This window comes from Triticum aestivum, chromosome 1D (genome assembly GCF_018294505.1).
Source record: "Triticum aestivum cultivar Chinese Spring chromosome 1D, IWGSC CS RefSeq v2.1, whole genome shotgun sequence".
Classification (NCBI taxonomy): domain Eukaryota; kingdom Viridiplantae; phylum Streptophyta; class Magnoliopsida; order Poales; family Poaceae; genus Triticum; species Triticum aestivum.
Genome location: NC_057796.1, coordinates 408,262,794 through 408,281,864, shown reverse-complemented (window position 1 = coordinate 408,281,864; position 19,071 = coordinate 408,262,794).

Here is a 19,071-nt window from a genome sequence, read left to right as displayed (position 1 = left end):
CAAGTAACATACCGATGACAAAGGGAACAACGTATGTTGTTATGCGGTCTGACCGATAAAGATCTTCGTAGAATATGTGGGAGCCAATATGGGCATCCAGGTCCTGCTATTGGTTATTGACCGGAGAGGTGTCTCGGTCATGTCTACATAGTTCTCGAACCCGTAGGGTCCGCACGCTTAACGTTACGATGACAGTTTTATTGAGTTTTGATGTACCGAAGGAGTTCGGAGTCCCGGATGAGATCGGGGATATGACGAGGAGTCTCGAAATGGTCGAGACGTAAAGATCGATATATTGGACGACTATATTCGGATATTGGAAAGGTTCCGAGTGATTCGGGTATTTTTCGGAGTACCGGAGAGTTACGGGAATTCGTATTGGGCCTTAATGGGCCATACGGGAAAGGAGAGAAAGGCCTCAAAAGGTGGCCGCGCCCCTCCCCATGGTCTGGTCCGAATTGGACTAGGGAAGGGGGGCGCCCCCTTCCTTCTTTCTCCTTCTCCCTTCCCTTCTCCTATTCCAACAAGGAAAGGAGGAGTCCTACTCCCGGTGGGAGTAGGACTCCCCCCTTTGGCGCGCCTCTCCCCTTGGCCGGCTGCCTCTCCCTTGCTCCTTTATATACGGGGGCAGGGGGACACCCCATATACACGATAATTGATATACGATATTTTAGCCGTGTGCGGTGCCCCCCTCCACCATATTACACCTCGATAATATCGTTGCGGAGCTTAGGCGAAGCCCTGCGTCGGTGGAACATCATCATCGTCATCACGCCGTCGTGCTGACGAAACTCTCCCTGAACACTCGGCTGGATCGGAGTTCGAGGGACGTCATCGAGCTGAACGTGTGCTGAACTCGGAGGTGTCGTGCGTTCGGTACTTGATCGGTCGGATCGTGAAGATGTACGACTACATCAACCGCTTTGCGATAACGCTTCCGCTTTCGGTCTACGAGGGTACGTGGACAACACTCTCCCCTCTCGTTGCTATGCATCACCATGGTCATGCGTGTGCGTAGGAATTTTTTTGAAATTACTACGTTCCCCAACAGTGGCATCCGAGCCTGGTTTTATGCATTGATGCTATGCACGAGTAGAACACAAGTGAGTTGTGGGCGATATAAGTCATACTGCTTACCAGCATGTCATACTTTGGTTCAGCGGTATTGTGAGATGAAGCGGTCCGGACCGACATTACGCGTACGCTTACGCGAGACTGGTTTCACCGTTGCGAGCACTCGTTGCTTAAAGGTGACTGGCGGGTGTCTGTCTCTCTCACTTTAGTGGAACCGAGTGTGGCTACACCCGGTCCTTGCGAAGGTTAAAACAGCACCAACTTGACAAACTATCATTGTGGTTTTGATGCGTAGGTAAGAACGGTTCTTGCTAAGCCCGTAGCAGCCACGTAAAACTTGCAACAACAAAGTAGAGGACGTCTAACTTGTTTTTGCAGGGCATGTTGTGATGTGATATGGTCAAGACATGATGCTATATTTTATTGTATGAGATGATCATGTTTTGTAACCGAGTTATCGGCAACTGGCAGGAGCCATATGGTTGTCGCTTTATTGTATGCAATGCAATCGCCATGTAATTGTTTTACTTTATCACTAAGCGGTAGCGATAGTCGTAAAATCAATAAGTTGGCGAGACGACAACGATACTACGATGGAGATCAAGGTGTCGCGCCGGTGACAATGGTGATCATGACGGTGCTTCGGAGATGGAGATCACAAGCACAAGATGATGATGGCCATATCATATCACTTATATTGATTGCATGTGATGTTAATCTTTTATGCATCTTATCTTGCTTTGATTGACGGTAGCATTATAAGATGATCTCTCACTAAAATTTCAAGATAAAAGTGTTCTCCCTGAGTATGCACCGTTGCAAAAGTTCTTCGTGCTGAGACACCACGTGATGATCGGGTGTGATAGGCTCTACGTTCAAATACAACGGGTGCAAAACAACTGCACACGCGGAATACTCAGGTTAAACTTGACGAGCCTAGCATATGCAGATATGGCCTCGGAACATGGAGACCGAAAGGTCGAGCGTGAATCATATAGTAGAAATGATCAACATAGTGATGTTCACCATTGAAACTACTCCATCTCACGTGATGATCGGACATGGTTTAGTTGATTTGGATCACGTAATCACTTAGAGGATTAGAGGGATATCTATCTAAGTGGGAGTTCTTAAGTAATATGATTAATTGAACTTAAATTTATCATGAACTTAGTCCTGATAGTATTTTGCAAATTATGTTGTAGATCAATAGCTCGCGTTGTTGCTTCCCTGTGTTTATTTTTGATATGTTCCTAGAGAAAATTATGTTGAAAGATGTTAGTAGCAAAGATGCGGATTGGATCCGTGATCTGAGGATTATCCTCATTGCTGCATAGAAAAATTATGTCCTTGATGCACCGCTAGGTGACAGACCTATTGCAAGAGCAGATGCAGACGTTATGAACGTTTGGCTAGCTCAATATGATGACTACTTGATAGTTTAGTGCACCATGCTTAACGGCTTAGAATCGGGACTTCAAAGACGTTTTGAACATCATGGACCATATGAGATGTTCCAGGAGTTGAAGTTAATATTTCAAGCAAATACCCGAGTTGAGAGATATGAAGTCTCCAACAAGTTCTATAGCTAACAGATGGAGGAGAATCGCTCAACTAGTGAGCATGTGCTCAGATTGTCTGGGTACTACAATCACTTGAATCAAGTGGGAGATAATCTTCCAGATAAAATAGTGATTGACAGAATTCTCTAGTCACCATCACCAAGTTAGTAGAACTTCGTGACGAACTATAGTATGCAAGGGATGACGAAAGTAATTCCCGAGCTCTTCGTAATGCTGAAATCGACGAAGGTAGAAATCAAGAAAAACATCAAGTGTTGATGGTTGACGAGACCACTAGTTTCAAGAAAAGGGCAAAGGGAAGAAGGGGAACTTCAACGGCAAGCAAGTTGCTGCTCAAGTGAAGAAGCCTAAGTCTGGTCCTAAGCCTGAGACTAAGTGCTTCTACTGCAAAGGGACTGGTCACTGGAAGCGGAACTACCCCAAGTATTTGGTGGATAAGAAAGATGGCAAAGTGAACAAAGGTATATTAGATATACATGTTATTGATGTGTACTTACTAGTGTTTATAGCAACCCCTCAGTATTTGATACTGGTTCAGTTGCTAAAGAGTAGTAACTCAAATCAGGGAGTTGCAGAATAAACAGAGACTAGTAAAAGGCAAGGTGACGATGTGTGTTGGAAGTAGTTCCAAGATTGATATGATCATCATCGTACACTCCCTATAATTTCGGGATTAGTGTTGAAACTAAATAAGTGTTATTTGGTGTTTGCGTTGAGCATGAATATGATTTGATCATGTTTATTGCAATACGGTTATTCATTTAAGTTAGAGAACAATTGTTGTTCTGTTTACATGAATAAAAACCTTCTATGGTCATACACACCAACGAAAATGGTTTGTTGGATCTCAATCATAGTGATACACATATTCATAATATTGAAGCCAAAAGATGCAAAGTTAATAATGATGGTGCAACTTATTTGTGGCACCGCCGTTTAGGTCATATTGGTGTAAAGCGCATGAAGAAACTCCATACTGATGGGATTTTGGAATCACTTGATTATGAATCACTTGATGCTTGCGAACCGTGCCTCATGGGCAAGATGACTAAAACGCCGTTCTCCAGAACTATGGAGAGAGCAACAGAATTGTTGGAAATCATACATACAGATGTATGTGGTCCGATGAATATTGAGGCTCGTAGCAGGTATCATTATTTTTGGACCTTCACAGATGATTTGAGCATATATGGGTATATCTGCTTAATGAAACAGAAGTCTGAAACATTTGAAAAGTTCATATAATTTCAGAGTGAAGCGGAAAATCATCGTAACAAGAAAATAAAGTTTCTACGATCTGATCATGGAGAAGAGTATTTGAGTTACGAGTTTGGCCTTCAGTTAAAACAATGTGAAATAGTTTCACTACTCACGCCACCTGGAACACCACGGTGTAATGGTGTGTCCGAACATCGTAACCGTACTTTATTAGATATGGTGCGATATATGATGTCTCTTACCGATCTACCACTATCATTTTGGGGTTATGCATTAGAGACAGCTACATTCACGTTAAATAGGGTACCATCTAAATCCGTTGAGACGACGTCTTATGAACTGTGGTATGGCAAGAAACCAAAGTTGTCGTTTCTTAAAGTTTGGGGTTGCGATGCTTATGTGAAAAAGTTTCATCCTGATAAGCTCAAACCCAAATCGGAGAAATGTGCCTTCATAGGATACCCAAAGGAGACAGTTGGGTACACCTTCTATCACAGATCCGAAGGCAAGACATTCGTTGCTAAGTATGGATCCTTTCTAGAGAAGGAGTTTCTCTCGAAAGAAGTGAGTGGGAGGAAAGTAGAACTTGATGAGGTAACTGTACCTGCTCCCTTATTGGAAAGTAGTTCATCACGGAAACCTGTTCCTGTGAATCCTACACCAATTAGTGAGGAAGTTAATGATGATGATCATGTAACTTCAGATCAAGTTACTACCAAACCTCGTAGGTAAACCAGAGTAAGATCCGCACCAGAGTGGTACGGTAATCCTGTTCTCGAGGTTATGTTACTAGACCATGACGAACCTACGAACTATGAAGAAGCGATGGTGAGCCCAGATTCCGCAAAATGGCTTGAGGCCATGAAATCTGAGATGAGATCCATGTATGAGAACAAAGTATGGACTTTGATTGACTTGCCCAATGATCGGCGAGCCATTGAGATTAAATGGACCTTCAAGAGGAAGACAGACAGTGATAGTAGTGTTACTGTCTACAAAGCTAGAATTGTCGCAAAAAGGTTTTCGACAAGTTCAAGGTGTTGACTACGATGAGAGTTTCTCCCTCGTATCTATGCTTAAGTCTGTCTGAATCATGTTAGCAATTGCCGCATTTTATGAAATATGGCAAAAGGATAAAACAAAACTGCATTCCTTAATGGATTATTAAAGAAGAGTTGTATATGATGCAACCAGGAGGTTTTGTCAATCCTAAAAGTGCTAACAAAATATGCAAGCTCCAGCGATCCATCTATGGACTGGTGCAAGCATCTCAGAGTTGGAATATACGCTTTGCTAAGTTGATGAAAGGATATAATTTTATACAGACTTGCGGTGAAGCCTGTATTTACAAGAAAGTGAGTGGGAGCACTACAACATTTCTGATAAGTATATGTGAATGACATATTGTTGATCAGAAATAATGTAGAATTATTCTGCAAAGCATAAAGGAGTGTTTGAAAGGAGTTTTTCAAAGAAAGACCTCGGTGAAGCTGCTTACATATTGAGCATCAAGATCTATAGAGATAGATCAAGACGCTTGATAAGTTTTTTCAATGAGTACATACCTTAACAAGATTTTGAAGTAGTTCAAAATAGAACAGTCAAAGAAAGAGTTCTTGCCTGTGTTACAAGGTGTGAAATTGAGTAAGACTCAAAGCCCGACCACAGCAGAAGATAGAAAGAGAATGAAAGTCATTCCCTATGCCTTGGCCATAGGTTCTATAAAGTATGCCATGCTGTGTACCAGATCTATTGTATACCCTACACTGATTTTGGCAAGGGAGTACAATAGTGATCTAGGAGTAGATCACTGGACAGCGGTCAAAATTATCCTTAGTGGAATAAGGATCTGTTTCTCGATTATGGAAGTGACAAAAGGTTCGTCGTAAAGGCTTACATCGATGCAAGTTTTGACACTAATCTAGATGACTCTAAGCCTCGGTCTAGATACATATTGAAAGTGGGAGCAATTAGCTAGAGTAGCTCCGTGCAGAGCATTGTAGACATAGAAATTTGCAAAATACTTACGGATCTGAATGTGACAGACCCGTTGACTAAAATTATCTCACAATCAAAACATGATCACACCATAGTACTCTTTGGGTGTTAATCACATAGTGATGTGAACTAGATTACTGACTCTAGTAAACCCTTTGGGTGTTGGTCACATGATGATGTGAACTATGGGTGTTAATCACATGGTGATGTGAACTATTGATGTTAAATCACATGGCGATCTGAACTAGATTATTGACTCTAGTGCAAGTGGGGGACTAAAGGAAATATGCCCTAGAGGCAATAATAAAGTATTATTTATTTCCTTATATCATGATAAATGTTTATTATTCATGCTAGAATTGTATTAACCGGAAACATAATACATGTGTGAATACATAGACAAACATAGTGTCACTAGTATGCCTCTACTTGACTAGCTCGTTAATCAAAGATGGTTATGTTTCCTAGCCATAGACATGAGTTGTCATTTGATTAACGAGATCACCTCATTAGGAGAATGCCGTGATTGACTTGACCCATTCCGTTAGCTTAGCACCCGATCGTTTAGTATGTTGCTATTGCTTTCTTCATGACTTATACATGTTCCTATGACTATGAGATTATGCAACTCCCGTTTACCGGAGGAACACTTTGTGTACTACCAAACGTCACAACGTAAATGGGTGATTATAAAGGTGCTCTACAGGTGTCTCCAAAGGTACTTGTTGGGTTGGCGTATTTCAAGATTAGGATTTGTCACTCCGATTGTCGGAGAGGTATCTCTGGGCCCACTCAATAATGCACATCACTATAAGCCTTGCAAGCATTGTGACTAATGAGTTAGTTGCGGGATGATGTATTACGGAACGAGTAAAGAGACTTGCTGGTAACGAGATTGAACTAGGTATCGAGATACCGACAATCGAATCTCGGGCAAGTAACATACCGATGACAAAGGGAACAACGTATGTTGTTATGCGGTCTGACCGATAAAGATCTTCGTAGAATATGTGGGAGCCAATATGGGCATCCAGGTCCCGCTATTGGTTATTGACCGGAGAGGTGTCTCGGTCATGTCTACATAGTTCTCGAACCTGTAGGGTCCGCACGCTTAACGTTACGATGACAATTTTATTGAGTTTTGATGTACCGAAGGAGTTCGGAGTCCCGGATGAGATCGGGGATATGACGAGGAGTCTCGAAATGGTCGAGACGTAAAGATCGATATATGGGATGACTATATTCGGAAATCGGAAAGGTTCCGAGTGATTCGGGTATTTTTCGGAGTACCGGAGAGTTATAGGAATTCGTATTGGGCCTTAATGGGCCATACGGGAAAGGAGAGAAAGGCCTCAAAAGGTGGCCGCACCCCTCCCCATGGTCTGGTCCGAATTGGACTAGGGAAGGGGGGCGCCCCCTTCCTTCTTTCTCCTTCTCCCTTCCCTTCTCCTATTCCAACAAGGAAAGGAGGAGTCCTACTCCCGGTGGGAGTAGGACTCCCCCCTTTGGCGCGCCTCTCCCCTTGGCCGGCTGCCTCTCCCTTGCTCCTTTATATACGAGGGTAGGGGGGCACCCCATATACACGACAATTGATATACAATATTTTAGCCGTGTGCGGTGCCCCCCTCCACCATATTACACCTCGATAATACCGTTGCGGAGCTTAGGCGAAGCCCTGCGTCGGTGGAACATCATCATCGTCACCACGCCGTCGTGCTGACGAAACTCTCCCTCAACACTCGGCTGGATCGGAGTTCGAGGGACGTCATCGAGCTGAACGTGTGCTGAACTCGGAGGTGCCGTGCGTTCGGTACTTGATCAGTCGGATCGTGAAGACGTATGACTACATCAACCGCGTTGTGATAACGCTTCCGCTTTCGGTCTACGAGGGTACGTGGAAAACACTCTCAACTCTCATTGCTATGCATCACCATGATCTTGCGTGTGCGTAGGAAATTTTTTGAAATTACTACGTTCCCCAACAAAGTGAACAAATACTTCCAACTAGCACAAACTCCAGATGAGTGCAAGGTTGACTTGGCTCTGACTTACATAGTAGGCAGAGCGGATAATTGGGTTAGAAGTGCCCAATTAGATAACATCAAAATGCCTTGGGATGAGTTCTGCAGGTTGATTTGTGACAGATTTGCAGATCACAGTATCTATGAGATTTTGGAGAAATTCCATAGCATCAAACAGAATACACTTTCAGTAACTGCTTATACAGATAAGTTTGAGGAGATTATGGCCATTGTAAGGGCTGAACATCCTTATCTACAAGAGCATTACTATGTTGTCAGTTTTGTTAATGGACTGAAACCTAGCATTAGGTGCAACTTAAGGCCCCAAAGACCAGAAACATTATCTCAAGCTTACTGGTTAGCCAGAGATTATGAGAGTGGCATCCAAGCAAAATATCAATCTTATGTCAATCAGCAGGAGAAACAGCAGCAGAAATTGTCAATCCCTCCAGCTCCTAATTTACAAGTACCTGCTGCTGCACCAGCAAGTAAGAAACCAGACATTTGTTGGAGATGTAATGGACCTTGGGTTCCTGGTCATAAATGTAAGCAAGCACCATCACTACATGCCATAGCTGGCACTGACAGTTCAACAGAAATCACCGCTGACGAAGAGGCACAACTCGCAGTTCTGTCAGTAGAAGGACAGTGGACTGAATCTGATACTCAGTGTATGCATATCTCTGCACAAGCTATATCTAGAAATACATCTCCCTCAACCTTAGCAGTCACAATAGTAATTGGGGGCAGACAGGGAGTAGCCTTGGTGGATACTGGTAGTACTAACACCTTTATTGACCTCAAGTTTGCTCTGAAAGCTAGTTGCTCTCTGATCAACACTCCAACAAAGAAAGTGTTAGTTGCTGCTGGTGGTTCTCTATTATCCGGAGCTTATGCTCCAGATATAAGCTTTAAGATCTGCAATGAGCAATTTTCCAATGATTTCACTGTCTTGGAACTACAAGGCTATAATGTAGTCCTTGGTTGTGATATGCTCAAAAAGCACAATCCCCTCTCCATGGACTTTGAAGCTAGAACTGTTACTATGCTCAAAGACAAATTACGTTCAGTAACATTTCCTGATTGTACAACTACTGTTGGTCCCAAAATCATTTCAGTAGAGAAATTGGAGCAGATGTGCTCTAAAGATGCAGTTGGCTTCACTATGAGCTTGCAGTTTATGTCAACAGAGGGCAAATCATTTCTAGCTGCCCAACAAACACCTGAAGATTTTCTGCCTGTTCTGGAACAATATGAGGAGTTGTTCAAAGAGCCAACTACTCTGCCACCATCAAGGGATTGTGATCATTCTATTCCTCTCAAGGAAGATGCAACCCCTCCAAATGTGAGACCTTATAGAGTACCACATTTGCAAAAAGATGAAATGGAACAACAGATCAAAACTCTGCTTTCTAGGCATATAATTCAACATAGCATGAGCCCTTATGCATCACCAGCTATATTGGTCAGGAAAAAAGGAGGCACCTGGAGACTGTGTATAGATTATAGAAAATTAAATGCACAGACAATAAAGAACAAGTTCCCCATCCCTGTTTTAGAAGATCTACTGGATGAATTAAATGGAGCAACAATTTTCAGTAAGCTAGACCTGAAATCAGGATACCATCAAATCAGAATGAAAGCAGAGGACATACACAAAACAGCATTCAGAACTTATTCTGGCCATTATGAATTCTTAGTCATGCCATTTGGACTGACTAATGCTCCAGTAACATTCCAAGCCTTAATGAACAAACTGTTTGCACCATATTTGAGGCAGTTTGTGCTAGTGTTCTTTGATGATATCTTGATCTTCAGCAAAACTCCAGAAGAGCATAAGGAGCATTTAAAGATTGTCATGGAAATACTGCAGAAAAACAATCTCCTCCTCAACAAGTCCAAATGCATATTTGGAACTCCTACTGTGGAGTACTTGGGTGATGTGACCTCTGCTCAGGGAGTGGCAACTGATCCTGACAAGATTGCAGCTGTGCAACAATGGTCTGTCCCTGCTAACATCACTGAACTGAGGAGCTTTTTGGGATTAGCTGGGTACTACAGGAGGTTTATCCAGGATTATGGAGTAATCTGCAGGCCACTGCATGATTTATTGAAGAAGGACTCCCTCTTTTGGTCTGAAACACAAACAACAGCATTTAACAAACTAAAGTACAGTCTGACCCATGCCCCAGTACTAGCTCTACCTGATTTTACTATCCCATTTGAGCTGGAATGTGATGCTTCAGGTGCTGGCATTGGAGCAGTTCTTATGCAAAAACACAGACCTGTTGCTTACTATAGCAAATCACTGGGAGCTAAAGCAGCTGCCCTCTCTACTTATGAAAAAGAGGCAGTAGCTATACTAGAGTCCCTCAGGAAGTGGAGGCACTACTTTCTTGGATCATCATTGATCATTAAAATAGACCACCAAAGTCTGAAATATATCACAAAACAAAGAATTTCAGAAGGAATTCAGCATAAGCTCATGCTTAAACTACTGGAGTTTACTTATACTATAGAATACAAGAAAGGAAAAGAGAACAAAGCTGCTGATGCACTATCATGGAAACCTCAAGTGCTGTCTATTTCCATGGCAGTTCCCAGTTGGACAGAAAATATTGAGAATACTTACAAGATAGATGACAAATGCAAAAGTCTTATAGCTCAACTCACAGCTGGCACTACAACTCTGCCATTGTATACATATACTGCAGGTATACTGAGATACAAGGATAGGATATATATTGGTACTAATCCTGAATTTCAACAACAGCTTCTGTCCACATTTCACTCTTCTCCTATTGGGGGCCATTCTGGAGTGAGAGCAACTTACCACAGAATCAAGAGAATTTTCTATTGGCCCAACCTTAAAGCCCAGATAGAAACATTCATCCAACAGTGCCCAGTGTGTCAGAGATCAAAAGGTGAACATTGTCATCATCCTGGATTGTTGGATCCCCTCCCAATACCTGACATGGCATGGAGGCACATCTCTATGGATTTTGTGGAAGGTTTACCTAAATCTCAGGGTAAAGATGTCATACTAGTAGTTGTGGACAGATTTACCAAATACTCCCACTTCATTGCTCTGTCCCACCCATTTACTGTCACAACTGTTTTGCAAGCATTCATTGACAACATCTTCAAATTACATGGAATGCCAGTATCTATAGTAACTGACAGAGATACAATCTTCACCAGTAACTTTTGGCAGGCCTTGTTCAAAGCTCTAGGAGTGAAACTCAATATGAGTACAACTCATCACCCCCAATCTGATGGACAGACAGAGAGGGTCAACCAGTGTTTGGAGGCCTACCTCAGAGCTATGGCATTCAATGAACCAAAGAAGTGGTGTGCTTGGCTTTCTATGGCAAAATGGCGGTTTAATACATCATACCACACAGCAACTAAGTTCACACCTTTCCAGTGTTTATATGGGTTTCCACTTCCACAGATTAGAGAAGTCTCGGTACCTGGACCTAGTGACACTGAGGCACGGTCCTTTTTGCAACAGAGAGAAAATATACAACAACAACTGAAACACAATTTCATCATAGCACAACAGAGAATGAAGAAATATGCTGACAGAAACAGAACAGATAGATAGTTTTCTGAAGGGGACATGGTTTATCTGAAAATGCAACCTTACAGACTGGCTGCTTTTGGCATTCGAACAGGCCTCAAGTTAACTACAAAATTCTATGGCCCTTTCAGAATCTTACAAAAGATTGGCAATTCCTCTTACAAGCTATTGTTACCTGAAGATGTTCAGATACACAATGTTTTCCATGTAAGCCAACTAAAGAGACACTTAGGGCCGAATGCCATTCCTGCTCCGGGACTGCCACTTGTTGATGATTCTGGAAAAATCAAAGTTGCTCCTGTCTTGGTCTTGGAAACACGAGCAGTTCCTCAACACCCTAAACTAGTCACACAATGGTTGGTCCAGTGGCTGAACATGTCACCAGAAGATGCGACGTGGGAGGATGCAGACTTCATTAAGTTCACATTCCCTGACTTCTTCAACGCCACAATTTGTTCGTGGTTCTCTTCAAAAGATCCTCGAGGACAAGGATCTGCTTCTAGAGAGGGTAATTGTCAGGACCCTGAACCTCACAGGCAGTTAACTGAAGAAATCGACAGTCTAACTGAAGAAATCAACACTGAGAATGAAGAGATGCCTGTCTGGAAAATGGACGGCTATGATGGAACCAGCGAGTGACGATCAACGACTGTCTTCAGTAACGGAGTCCTGTTCATCTTCACGCCATTGCCGTCACCCGCATGACAGCTACAGAACGGGACCGAGCACGTGATGCGGTACCTGCTCCCTCCTACTTATCCCCTCCTCCAAGCCTGAGCGGGGCATCTTTCCCCTTTCTCCAAGTGTAATAGCTAGCTACCCTTAGAACCCTAGAGTACTCGGTAGAAATTGGGCAGATCCTCGATCTGAACCCTTGTATCTGTAATCCTGACCCTTGAGATAATATCAAGCGGGGCTAGTTCGAGTAATCGCTGTCTTGTTGAGTGTTGTGGTCTTTTCATGCAGCCACCACCGCCGCCCGCGACTGCCGCCGCCGTCCACCGCTGCTGGCCAGCGCCCAGGTCCAGTCGCCCGCGCCCCGGCGCTGGCTTGCGTCGTGCGCGCCCCGTGCCCTCTCGGGCACGCGCCCGTTCGGGCTACGCCCGCACCCCGCGCCCGCTAACCCACTAAGGCCCCTAGGGCCAATGACATCTGGGGCCCAGCCCTAGAAGGTTTTTATAAACAAAAAGGAATTAAAAAATAATAATTAAAATAATTAAAATATTAATTAATTAATTAACTTAATTAATCCTGATTAAATTAACCTAATCACTAGTTAACTTAATTAAACCATGATTAGCCTGATCAGTCAATGACATGCGGACCCCACACGTCAGATTGACCCAGTCAACACCCTGTTGACTGCTGACATCATGATGACTTCAGCATGCACTGTTCTGGATAATGTTGAATTAAATTAATTAAATAAATTCTAAAAATGATTTAAAACTTTAGAAAATCATATAAAATAAACCGTAGCTTAGATGAAAATACTTTCTACATGAAAGTTGCTCAGAACGACGAGACGAATCCGGATACGCAGCCCGTTCGTCCGCCACACACCCCTATCATATCGAACATGCAACTTTCCCCATCCGGTACATCTGTCCGAAAACGCGAAACACCGGGGATACTTTCCCGGATGTTTCCCCCCTTCGCCGGTATCACCTCTTACCGCGTTAGGGCACACCTAACACCGCTGTTTGCTTTGACATGCATCGTTATGCATCTATTTGCATTGTATTCATTGTTTCTTCCCCCTCTTCTCTCCGGTAGACTACGAGACCGACGCCGCTGCTGGTGCCCCGACCGACTACGCTGTTGACGACCCCTCTTTCTTGCCAGAGCAACCAGGCAAGCCCCCCCCCTTGATCACCAGATATCGCCTATTCTACTCTATACTGCTTGCATTAGAGTAGTGTAGCATGTTACTGCTTTCCGTTTATCCTATCCTGATGCATAGCCTGTCCTTGCTACTACTGTTGTTACCTGTACCTGCAATCCTAAATGCTTATATAGGATGCTAGTATTCCATCAGTGGCCCTACATTCTTGTCCGTCTACCATGCTATACTATCGGGCCGTGATCAATCGGGAGGTGATCACGGGTTTATACTATATACTTTATACATGATACATGTGGTGACTAAAGTCGGGTCGGCTCGTGGAGCACCCGCGAGTGATTCACGGATTGGGGGCTGAAAGGACCTTTGTCCCAACGGCCCTCTGTGTAGATTTTTGTAGCGGAGCGACAGGGCAGGTTGAGACTACCTAGGTGAGAGGTGGGCCTGGCCCTGGTCGGCGTCCGCGGTTACTTCAAAATAACACACTTAACGAGTTCTTGGTATTTGATCTGAGTCTGGCCATTTGGTCTATACGCACTAACCAACTACGTGAGAAAGTTATGGGCACTCGACGTCGTGGTATCAGCCGAAGCCTTCTTGACGTCAGCGACTGAGCGGCGCGTGCCGGGTTGGACCGTGTAACGCAACTTCCTTTGAAATGGAGGTTGCTAGGTCTGCTCACCGGCTGCGTTCGCAACGTGCAGGTGTGCAATGGGTGATGGGCCCAGACCCCTGTGCGCATAGGATTTAGACCGGCCTGCTATTGTGCCTAGGTAGGGCTGCGACGTGTTGATCTTCCGAGGCCGGGCATGACCCAGGAAAGTGTGTCCAGCCAAATGGGATCGAGCGTGTTGGGTTATGTGGTGCACCCCTGCAGGGAAGTTTATCTATTCGAATTGTCGTGTCCCTCGGTAAAAGGACGACCCGGAGTTGTACCTTGACCTTATGACAACTAGAACTGGATACTTAATAAAACACACCCTTCCAAGTGCCATATATAACCCGGTGATCACTCTCTAACAGGGCGACGAGGAGGGGATCGCCGGGTAGGATTATGATATGCGATGATACTTGGTGAACTTACCATCTACTCTCTTCTACATGCTGCAAGATGGAGGCTGCCAGAAGCGTAGTCTTCGACAGGACTAGCTATCCCCCTCTTATTCTGGCATTCTGCAGTTCAGTCCACCGATATTGCCTCTTTACACATATACCCGTGCATATGTAGTGTAGATCCTTGCTTGCGAGTACTTTGGATGAGCACTCACGGTTGCTTTTCTCCCTCTTTCCCCTTTCCTTTCCTCTCGGTTGTCGCAACCAGATGTCGGTGCCCAGGAACCAGATGCCACCGTCAATGCCTACTACTACGTGGAGACCGCGGCTACCTCTTGAGCACTGCGTTGGTTTTCCCTTGAAGAGGAAAGGGTGATGCAGCAAAGTAGCGTAAGTATTTCCCTCAGTTTTTGAGAACCAAGGTATCAATCCAGTAGGAGGCTACGCGCGAGTCCCTCGCACCAACACAAAACAAATAAATCCTCGCAACCAACGCGATAAGGGGTTGTCAATCCCTACACGGTCACTTACGAGAATGAGATCTGATAGATATGATAGGATAATATTTTTTGTATTTTTATGATAAATATGCAATGTAAAATAAAAGCAAAATAGAAAGCAACGGAAATAACTAAGTGTTGGAAGATTAATATGATGAAGATAGACCCGGGGGCCATAGGTTTCACTAGTGGCTTCTCTCAAGAGCATAAGTATTTTACGGTGGGTGAACAAATTACTGTTGAGCAATTGACAGAATTGAGCATAGTTATGAGAATATCTAGGTATGATCATGTATATAGGCATCACGTCCGAGACAAGTAGACCGACTCCTACCTGCATCTACTACTATTACTCCACACATCGACCGCTATCCAGCATGCATCTAGAGTATTAAGTTCATAAGAACAGAGTAACGCTTTAAGCAAGATGACATGATGTAGAGGGATAAATTCATGCAATATGATAAAAACCCCATTTTGTTATCCTCGATGGCAACAATACAATACATGCCTTGCTGGCCCTACTGTCACTGGGAAAGGACACCGCAAGATTGAACCCAAAGCTAAGCACTTCTCCCATTGAAGAAAGATCAATCTAGTAGGCCAAACCAAACTGATAATTCGAAGAGACTTGCAAAGATAACCAATCATACATAAAAGAATTCAGAAGATTCAAATATTGTTCATAGATAAACTTGATCATAAACCCACAATTCATCGGTTTCAACAAACACACCGCAAAAGAAGATTACATCGAATAGATCTCCACGAGAGAGGGGGAGAACATTGTATTGAGATCAAAAAAGAGAGAAGAAGCCATCTAGCTAATAACTATGGACCCGAAGGTCTGAGGTAAACTACTCACACTTCATTGGAGAGGCTATGGTGTTGATGTAGGAGCCCTCCGTGATGGATGCCCCCTCCGGCGGAGCTCCGGAACAGGCCCCAAGATGGGATCTCGTGGGTACAGAAGGTTGCGGCGGTGGAATTAGGTTTTTGGCTCCGTATCTGATCGTTTGGGGGTACGTAGGTATATATAGGAGGAAGAAGTACGTCGGTGGAGCAACAAGGGGCCCACGAGGGTGGAGGGCGTGCCCTGGGGGGGGGGGTAGGCGTGCCCCTACCTCGTGGCCTCCTGGAAGCTTCCTTGACGTAGGGTCCAAGTCTTCTGGATCATGTTCGTTCCAAAAATCACGTTCCCGAAGGTTTCATTCCGTTTGGACTCCGTTTGATATTCTTTTTCTGCGAAACTCTGAAATAGGCAAAAAAACAGCAATTCTGGGCTGGGCCTCCGGTTAATAGGTTAGTCCCAAAAATAATATAAAAGTGAATAATAAAGGCCAATAATGTACAAAACAGAAGATAATATAGCATGGAGCAATCAAAAATTATAGATACATTGGAGACGTATCAAGCATCCCCAAGCTTAATTCCTGCTCGTCCTCGAGTAGGTAAATGATAAAAACAGAATTTTTGATGCGGAATGCTACTTAGCATAATTTCAAAGTAATTCTTCTTATTGTGGCATGAATGTTCAGATTTGATATGATCCAAGATAAAAGTTTAATGTTGACATAAAGACAATAATATTTCAAGCATACTAACTAAGCAATTATGTCTTATCAAAATAACATGGCCAAAGCAAGTTATCCCTACAAAATCATATAGTCTGGCTATGCTCCATCTTCCCCACAGAAAATATTCATATCATGTACGACCCCGGTTTTAGCCAAGCAATTGGTTCATACTTTTAACGCGCTTCAGCCTTTTCAACTCTTACGCAATACATGAGCGCAAGCCATGGATATAGCACTATGGTGGAATAAGGTATAATGGCAGGGGTTATGTGGGAAGACAAAAAAAGGAGAAAGTCTCAAATCAACGAGGCTAATCAACGGGCTATGGAGATGCCCATCAATTGATGTTAATGCGAGGAGTAGGGATTGCCATGCAACGGATGCACTAGAGCTATAAGTGTATGAAAGCTCAAAAAGAAACTAAGTGGGTGTGCATCCAACTTGCTTGCTCACGAAGACCTCGGGCATTTGAGGAAGCCCATCATTGGAATATACAAGCCAAGTTCTATAATGAAATTTCCCACTAGTATATGAAAGTGACAAAATGAGAGACTCTCTATTATGAAGATCACGGTGCTACTTTAAAGCACAAGTGTGGTAAAAGGATAGTAACATTGTCCCTTCTCTCTTTTTCTCTCCTTTTTTTTATTTGGGCCTTTTTTCCCTTTTTTATGGCCTCTTTTTTTATTTAGTCCGGAGTCTCATCCCAACTTGTGGGGGAATCATAGTCTCCATCATCCTTTCCTCACTTGGGACAATGCTATAATAATGATGATCTCACACTTTTATTTACTTACAACGCATTAATTACAACTCAATACTTAGAAAAAAATATGACTCTATATGAATGCCTCCAGTGGTGTACCGGGATATGCAATGAATCAAGAGCGACATGTATGAAAGAATTATGAACGGTGGCTTTGCCACAAATACAATCTTAACTACATGATCATGCAAGGCAATATCACAATAATGGAGTATGTCATGATAAATGAAACGGTGGAAAGTTGCATGGCAATATATCTCGGAATGGATATGGAAATGCCAAGATAGGTAGGTATGGTGGCTGTTTTGAGGAAGATATAAGGAGGTTTATGTGTGATAGAGCGTATCGTATCACGGGGTTTGGATGCACCAACGAAGTTTGCACCAACTCTCAAGGTGAGAAAGGGCAATGCGCGGTACCGAAGAGGCTAGAAAATTGCGGAAAGGTAAGTGTGCGTATAATCCATGGACTCACATTAGTCGTAAAGAACTCATATACTTATTGCAAAAATTTATTACCCCTCGAAGCAAAGTACTACTACGCATGCTCCTAGGGGAAGGGTTGGTAGGAGTTAACCATCGCGCGATCCCGACCGCCACACAAAGGAAGATAATCAACAAATACTTCATGCTCCGACTTCGTTACATAACGGTTCACCATACGTGCATGCTACAGGAATCACAAACTCCAACACATGTATATTTCAATTCCACAATTACTCAACTAGCACAACTATGATATTACCACCTTCATATCTCAAAACAATTATCAAGCATCAAATTTCTCATGATATTAATTAAAGCAAATTGCCATGCTACTTTGAGACTCTCAAAATAATATAATTGAAGCATGAGAGATCGATAGTTTCTATAAAACAAATCCACCACCGTGCTCTAAAAGATATAAGTGAAGCACTAGAGCAAAACTATATAACTCAAAAGATATAAGTGAAGCACATAGAGTATTCTAATAATTTCCGAATCATGTGTGTCTCTCTCAAAAGGTGTGTGCAGCAAGGATGATTATGGTAAACTAACAAACAAAGACTCAAATCATACAAGACGCTCCAAGAAAAACACATATCATGTGGTGAATAAAAATATAGCTCCAAGTAAAGTTACCGATGGAAGTAGACGAAAGAGGGGATGCCTTCTGGGGCATCCCCAAGCTTTGGCTTTATGGTGTCCTTAGATTATCTTGGGGGTGCCATGGGCATCCCCAAGCTTAGGCTCTTGCCACTCCTTGTTCCATAATCCATCAAATCTTTTACCCAAAACTTGAAAACTTCACAACACAAAACTTAGCAGAAAATCTCGTGAGCTCTGGTAGCGAAAGAAAACAAAAGACCACTTCAAGGTACTGTAATGAACTCATTCTTTATTTATATTGGTTTTAAACCTACTATATTCCAACTTCTCTATGGTTTATAAACTCTTTTACTAGCCATAGATTCATCAAAATAAGCAAACAACACACGAAAAACAGAATCTGTCAAAAACAGAACAGTCTGTAGTAATCTGTAACTAACGCAAACTTCTGCAACTCCAAAAAATCAGCCAAAATAGGAAGACCTAGGCAATTTGTTTATTGATTAGCAGCAATTGGAATCAATATTTTATCACGTTCTGGTGATTTTTAACAATTGTTTTTGTGAACAGAAAGTTTCTGGAATTTTCTGCAAGATCAAATAACTATCATCCAAGAAGATCCTATAGGTTTAACTTGGCACAAACACTAATTAAAACATAAAACACATCTAACCAGAGGCTAGAACAAATATTTATTCCTAAACAGAAGCAAAAAACTAAAAACTAAAAATAAAATTGGGTTGCCTCCCAACAAGCGCTATCGTTTA